The sequence below is a fragment of the Prinia subflava genome, chromosome 4 (genome assembly GCF_021018805.1).
Source record: "Prinia subflava isolate CZ2003 ecotype Zambia chromosome 4, Cam_Psub_1.2, whole genome shotgun sequence".
Taxonomy (NCBI): Eukaryota; Metazoa; Chordata; class Aves; order Passeriformes; family Cisticolidae; genus Prinia; species Prinia subflava.
In genome coordinates this window covers 63,349,167-63,356,210 of record NC_086250.1, presented here as the reverse complement: position 1 = coordinate 63,356,210, position 7,044 = coordinate 63,349,167, and the positions used below count along the sequence as shown (strand labels likewise).

At 40.8% G+C, this 7,044-nt stretch overlaps 1 long non-coding RNA gene across 1 annotated transcript in view; it reads right to left on the bottom strand.

The window, feature by feature from the left end:
- The window catches only part of LOC134550351 (uncharacterized), a 39,748-nt gene extending 34,365 nt beyond the window's left edge, over nt 1-5,383 (bottom strand). Inside the window, exon 1 of the long non-coding RNA XR_010080314.1 lies at nt 5,047-5,383. This is a non-coding gene — a long non-coding RNA (uncharacterized LOC134550351). The remainder of the gene's footprint in view (nt 1-5,046) is intronic.
- Nucleotides 5,384-7,044: the final 1,661 nt, after the last annotated feature.

The following is a 7,044-nucleotide window of genomic DNA, read 5'->3' as shown; positions in this document are numbered from 1 at the left end:
ATCTAGTTCCAACCCCCGTGCCATAGGCAGCCACATCTTCCACTCGATCAGGCAATCAGCACTTCTCAGGAAACTGGGGACACCTCAGCATCCTGTGTCTTCTAGTCACAGGACAAAAAAACATAATATATAACAGACAACTGACGTACTTATAACTCAGGCCTAAGGAAAATGACAGCTTTAAACAGTATCAATACATAATTTACATTCTGTTTCATATTCGTGTTACATAAACAACTGAAAGTGACATGTTATTTATTCAACAAAAGCAAACCCCACCCCAGACTTAGATGGTGTATGATGAAGAGCAGTGCAAATCCGAATGTTTAATTAGATACTGTTTTGTTTGATACAATACTGTTTTGTTAGAGTAGCTGAGGGACATCTGTATAAAAACTGCACATGTACAAAATTGACAAAATTCCTAGTTTGAGAAGAGTTAAACACAGTAAGACTGAGGCCAGTTTTGTAAATTCCTAAGGAGAAAAAAAAATTATAATGATTGCCAGTTTCTGCATAAGCCACAAAGGCAAGTTGAAACACTTTTGGTTTACAGTTAAATATGAGACTTTCTAAAAATGCAATTAATAATCCTGCTACTCAACAGGAATGGCAGCAGTAACTTGTACCACTGCAGAGCAGATGTAAATCCAGGAGTTCTCATGGCAAAAGCACATCCTCAAGACTTTAGCACAGAGCACCTTTCTCTACACGAAAGTCTTACTAGTGCAGAACTGCTCTCCCTTGACTCCTGTTGATTTATAGTCACTAACTAGAGGAAATATTTGGCTGTTTTAAACAGAATGGGACTTTGTCCTGGTTTCAGCTGGGATAGAGTTAATTTTCTTCCTAGTAGCTGTCACAGTGCTGAGTGTGCATTTAGTGTGAGAACAATGATGGCACATGGATGGTTTAGTTGTTGCTCAGCAGTGCTGATCCTACACCAAGGATTTTCCAGCATCTCGAGCTCTGCCAGTGAGAGGTGCCACAAGCTGCATGCATGGCAAGGACAGCTGACCTGAGCTGGGCTGAGGGATATTCCATAACACAGAACGTCATGTCCACTGAAGAGACTGGGAGTGACTGGCCAGAAGGTTTGATCACTGCTCAGGCAGTGAGCAGCTGCATTGAGCATCCCTTGGTTTTCCTAGGTTTTATTGCTCTCTCTCTTTTTCATTCTCCTCACTATTATTATTGTTACTATTGTTGCTATTATTATTATATTTTACTTTTTTTCAGTTATTAAACTGTTCTAGTATCAACCCACGGACTTTGCCTTTTCCTCATTCTCTTCCCCATCCCACTGCAGGTTTTGGGGTGTGTGTGTGAGCAAGAAGCTGTGTGGTACTTATTTGCCAGCTGAAGTTAGAGCATGGCAGATTTCCAAAAATATTCAACTGAAATTTGAAATTTGGCCCTGAAATAACACTTACTTTTAAAATAGAATCATTGATGAAGGGCTTTTTTTCTGCCCTTGTCTTTTTTTAAAATACATTTCAATGTAATTTTCACCATAGACTCCCTATGTTCTGGTTAATTTAATTAGAATAGGGAACTTGGCCACTGAACAGCAGCATTCTGCAAGCTGTCCACATGAGCAGGGCCATCAGGGTGTGGAGGTCTCCCAAAAGAGGTGGGAGTGAGGAGCCAAAATACATTTTGCACTGCCTGGATTTCTGCTGCTGCCTCATTTGTAGTGCTTCACTTGATTAATTTCTTGGTTATATTGAAAATAATGGATTTCTAGTGGTAAGGGTTCTGGATTCACTTCCAGCAATAAATCTAATTTGAAATGAATAATTTGAATCCTCGTGACACCAACATTAATTCCTGATGCCTTGATGGCATAATAAAAGCCAAGGTCTTTAAGAGAAAAATCCATGAATAAACATATCTCAAACACATTCTTCAAGCAAATGCCTAAGAAGTGGAACAGGTTTTACAGCAGAGCCTCGAAGCTCACACAGGTGAGACTGCTCGGATTGGGTTTCCAGCTCATGTGGAAGAAGTTTGGGAGGCCTAAGCCCAGTGACAGGAGTGAGCTTTCAGCTGGTGCTCCTCTGAGAGAAGAGGGTGCAGGCAGTGCCAGCAGGACCCCAGGGCACTGAGGGACACGCTGGGGGCACAGCACAGCTCGGGGTGCTGGGGGTCCCCTGTGTCACAGCTCCGTGTCCCGGTGTCACCGCAGGGAGCTCGGCTGGGGTGGGTGCCTGCACCCAGTGCTGTGTGCGGGGTTCCTGCCTGTCCTTGGCTTGTATCCCAAGTAATCCCATTCCAGGGGCTGCTGCTGCCCCCACAGCCCCAGGGCAGGCAGGAGCAGCAGCCAAGCCCTGCCCAGGAGTGCAGCCTCACGATGCCTCTGATTTCTCCCTACAGACACACACAGAGGGAGGCAGGGCCCAAGGGTGGCAGCTCTTACTGCATGGGGTGAAATCCAGGTCACTGCACCTGCTCGGGCTGAGTTATCCCACAGAAGAAGCAGGATCCCTTCCTTCTCAACCCTGGCTATTCCTTTAAGGTCATCAAGTATTTCTGAATGCCTTTCTGGACTCAGACACTCACCCGTGGTCAGCAGTGCCAAACCTGCACTGACACCCAGCACTGGAGCCTGACCTGCACAGCCCTGCAGCACCCTGAACTTGGCCTGCATTCCCTGGAAGGGCCAAAAAGTGAGGGGTGAGGAGGATTATGGTGAACAAGCCGTAGTAGAGGACAGGAAGAAAATTTAAGTTTGTGATATATATCCGCCAAGGTGACTTCTTATCCTTTTCTCTCTATGTACACACCTTGCTGTTGAAAACAGGAATTTTTTCAAAGGGAAAAGAAATTTTTGAGATGAGATGGAAACATGAAAAATTACTTCCAGAGAAAAGATACCCAAAGGTTTATGAAAATCTTCCCAGGAATGTGTCTGCACTAAGAAAAGACACGAAATAATAGAAACCATTCCAACCCCTAACCTAACTGCAATTTTTGCCTCAGCTAGAAATGAGTTGATCTCATAAACTGATAATGATGAAGGAAAGGTGTCTCCAGCAGTCTGAAACCTGCTCTATGCACACCGGCTATACTGGGGACAAAGTGACCAGAAAGGCCACTCAAGAAACACCAAAGGTTTATTTTTCCTCACTGAGGATTACAAGAAGATTTTCTACATTACCCCTAAGAGAAAACTCATGAGGAAAGGTCATGCTCCTTCTCAGCTCTGAGTCAGCCACTCGTCCTAACAGATTGAATTAAAATTTCTTCAGTCCATTCTTTCATCCACTGGGACATATAAATCTGATTAATGTGAATGAAAGTAGCAAGACAATCAGAAAAGGTAACATATCCTTCCTACAATGTGTACCTATATGATGCATTTTAGGTTCTCAAACCACTTTCTGTAACATCACAGAAAAACTGCCATAAATACAGTCCTTTTCTGTAACATTTTAAAAGCATAGGAATGCCGTATAAATCACAGGACAGTGAGATTCTGAGGATGAGCAGTGTGAAAATTTCTTGTCCTTGCTACAACCCATTAAATCAAATCACAAATTCTGAAGTAGAACATAGGAGGATCCTGTGAGGCCTAAGATCAAAGGGCACTTACATGCTGAACACACACTGATCAAACCTGTTAGCTCTTCTTACCCTTGAGTGCAAATCCTGTCCACACAGGAGCAGGGAGCTGTAAAATCAAATTATTCAGCTACGAGAAACATTCACATGAGATCTTACTCCAGAGATACTAAACTACAGTTTGCTACCTAACAGGACTGTTCAGTGGGTGGTTTTGTGATTCCAAGATGTGTAGAGAGGAGTGAGATAGACTGATACTCTGTTTAGTTTATGAGGGGAAAGAACATAGTAGATCTGAGGCTATTTTTACAAGTTGTGTGTGTTTATTGAAGCTGCAGCTTAAGGGGACATCATGTTCATTCCAGTTAGAAATAAAGATTTGCAAAAAGGAAGCCTTAATGCCTTTCTTAAGTGTATTTTTCCCCTGTAAAATAGGCAGTTATTTGGCTTGTGAGCTACACCCACCACATGTCATGATACTGAGTTTTGGCCAGAGCTCACCATGAATTAAATATTAGTGGGTTGTTCTGCATAAGATCAACAACATGATGTACTATAGGTAATACATCTCCTCATGATTATTTTGATTTTATTTTTTTTTTATCTTATGGTGCTATTTTTAAAAAGCCAATATAACCTTGTTTAGGAGTTCTGATTAAAATCGATGCTTGTTGTATTTGTAATAGAACAGCAATTAGTAGTTTTTATTTTGACTCTTAGAGAATTCCCACTGCATTTTTATGTATGTGTGTGGAAATGACTAAGTTTATTTTCTTGTCTCTTCCTTTTTCTTTTTTTAATTTACATGGGATAAATAATTACCCTGTTCAATAATGTGTCTTTTATTTACTCTAATGTACTTTATCAGAAAAAGAAAAAAAAGCCATTAGGTAAATAGAGACAGAAATTAGAACTTTCATGAACATAAAATGACATCTAGGTTTTTATAACATACTTTAGACATCTTCTTTGTAATAAACAAACTATCACTTGTTTATCAGTGCACTTTCTCAGCCAGTGTTTTTCATACTATAAGTAAATTGAGTTTCTAAATAAATGCTCCTCTGAAAAGCCACAGAAAGTAGACAAAATACTTGTACAACAGTTTTGGGTCTTCAGAGAATAGGAACTATGGAAAAAAGGTGAAAATGGTCAGGCTCAGAGGAAAAGGAATTAAATAAAGGATTTTATTTAATTAAATTAAATAAACAGGTATGTTTTCAGACTAAATAGTTTTCTCCCTTTCAAAATAATAGTGGGGTTTTTTGGTTGTTGTTCTTTGTTTGTTGGTTTGGTTTTTATTTTATTTTAATTCGCATATTATAACAGAAAAGTTTGGAAGTTCAGAAAAAGCAGCTTGGGGTTTTTTTTGAAATAAAGTATTGTGATAGATTCCAAATATTCCCTTTGTCAGGTGTGAAGATATACCAGCATCTATTAAAACCAGAGAGAAAAATTAAGGCTGTAAATGTCAGAGCCTACCTGATGGGGCATGCCCAGCCCTTGCACAGCTCTAGGCAGCAGCATTTGTTTTCTCAGAGTGGGTTTGGCTCAGAAGTGCTCTCCTAAGTGTGACTGCACCAGCAGAGAGCAGCAGCAGCCCCATCTTTAAGGGCTAGGCCTGCCAGATGTGTGGGGTTTATTTGATTTAGGGCCACAGTGGGGTCTGTGGGCACCAGCTGGCAAGTGGCACCCAGAAAGCTCTCAGAGTCTGCTCTGCTTTCCTTGCCTCAGCTCTCCAGCTCAGGGGCTGCACAGGTACAGGTGTTTTGTTGTTCTCCTTTATATTTTTGTTCAGGTTGACAAGAACAGTGAGGAATTATGCCCAAAATATTTGCTTGCCATCTCTGAGCTAACAAGTATGAAGGAGCTGCTGCTTTCTCCTTTCAATATTTAATAAGAAGTTGCTTTTAACTTCTGCTTACTGAACTTAGGTTTATTAAATTTTCTTCCATAAAAGAATGTTTATATACACATATATTTATGTTTTTATTATAACAAGATTTCTACTTTTTATGAGGACTGTTCAAGCAAACACAAAATTTCTAGTTCCACGAGGCCCCAGTAAATGCCTGTTCACATTATTTCTGTGATCTGTAACCACTGAGAACCCAGCAGAGCCCCTACAGATTTACAAGCCCAGTGAATCCTTGAGGTTGAGATATCAAACATCCACTTGCTAATTGTGACATTAATCTCACACTGTCTGCTGCTGAGATGTTATTGCTGTACTAGTGCCACGTTGCCATTTAAAGTCATTTCATCCTGTAGTGCAAGTCATGTGGTTCTGTCTGCTGGTACAGATCCAACAGATGGATTGAGAAGGAGTAAGAAGTAAAAAGCAAAATGCAAAGACACTCATTGATTTTAAAGGGTTGTATTTTCAGAGGCAGCCTTTGGGTTTTGATTTCATGGCTCTTAAGAACCTAAAATAAGGTGGGGACTCTCATATCTGGGTAGTTCTGACAGACATCCAGACCTGGGTGCAAGGAATGCTGCAGGATACACAGGGTAAAGGGATTGAGACACAGACAAGCAGCTTTTGAAGCAAAATTCACTCCCCTGAGTATAGTGGCAGAATTCCCCACAAAGTGAGAGGGAAGAGTTCAGTAAGTGAGCATGAGCTACCAGGAGTCAGCATGCAGCAAGAGGAGCTCAGGGCAGTCAGCAGGAAAACCTGTAGAGAAGGTTTTGCTGCAGAGACTGACTTTTCTAAACATAAGAGAATCCAGACACCTCTTTGAAGGAGAATATGGTATTGAAAAAGACCTTGCTGTGCAGGTCCTCTTTGGAGGGCCTTGAGCACTTTGCAGGGAGCACTTAGCACTTTGTAAAACTGGAATCTGAAATGTTGCTTTCTTCATAAATGGGTTCTGCAACAAGAATGGTATATAACAGAATCTGTGAAAATAAGCAAAATTGCCAAAACTCTGAATGTACCTCAGTGTTTCCATTTCCATTACCTGAGTGCTAAAATCAAAAAACATCCACCTAATGGCAGAAAATGGCAACATATCTTGGAATTTATGTATACAATCAAAATAAGTTTTAAAAGCTGCACCTTGAGTGATCACAAAGACAAGATTGAAAAAGAGGTATTACAGAGAATGCACTTCTGAAGCAAAAGAATGTCTGGTATCTTTAAAGGTTATAGCAAGAATATTTTCATAGCCAGCAAAAGAGGCTTACACACACATTTTTACTGCAAGTTTTTATATCTAATTCTGACAGACGTGAGGCCAAGAGAGGAAATCTGGGAAAGCTGCAGCCCATTCTAGGGAAGCAGATGCTTTCAACTGGAATTGAGTGAGAATTGTCATGAGTGAAAAAAAAATGTTAGCCAAGAAAAAACTTCCACTTGGCATCTCATAGAAAGTTGAGCCTGTTCTCTCTCCTTCTCCCTCTCTCTGGATAGTTTATTAGCAAGTGTATCTCCCCTGCTCATGTTGCAGCTGCCACAAGCCAGATTTTTTTAGCTCA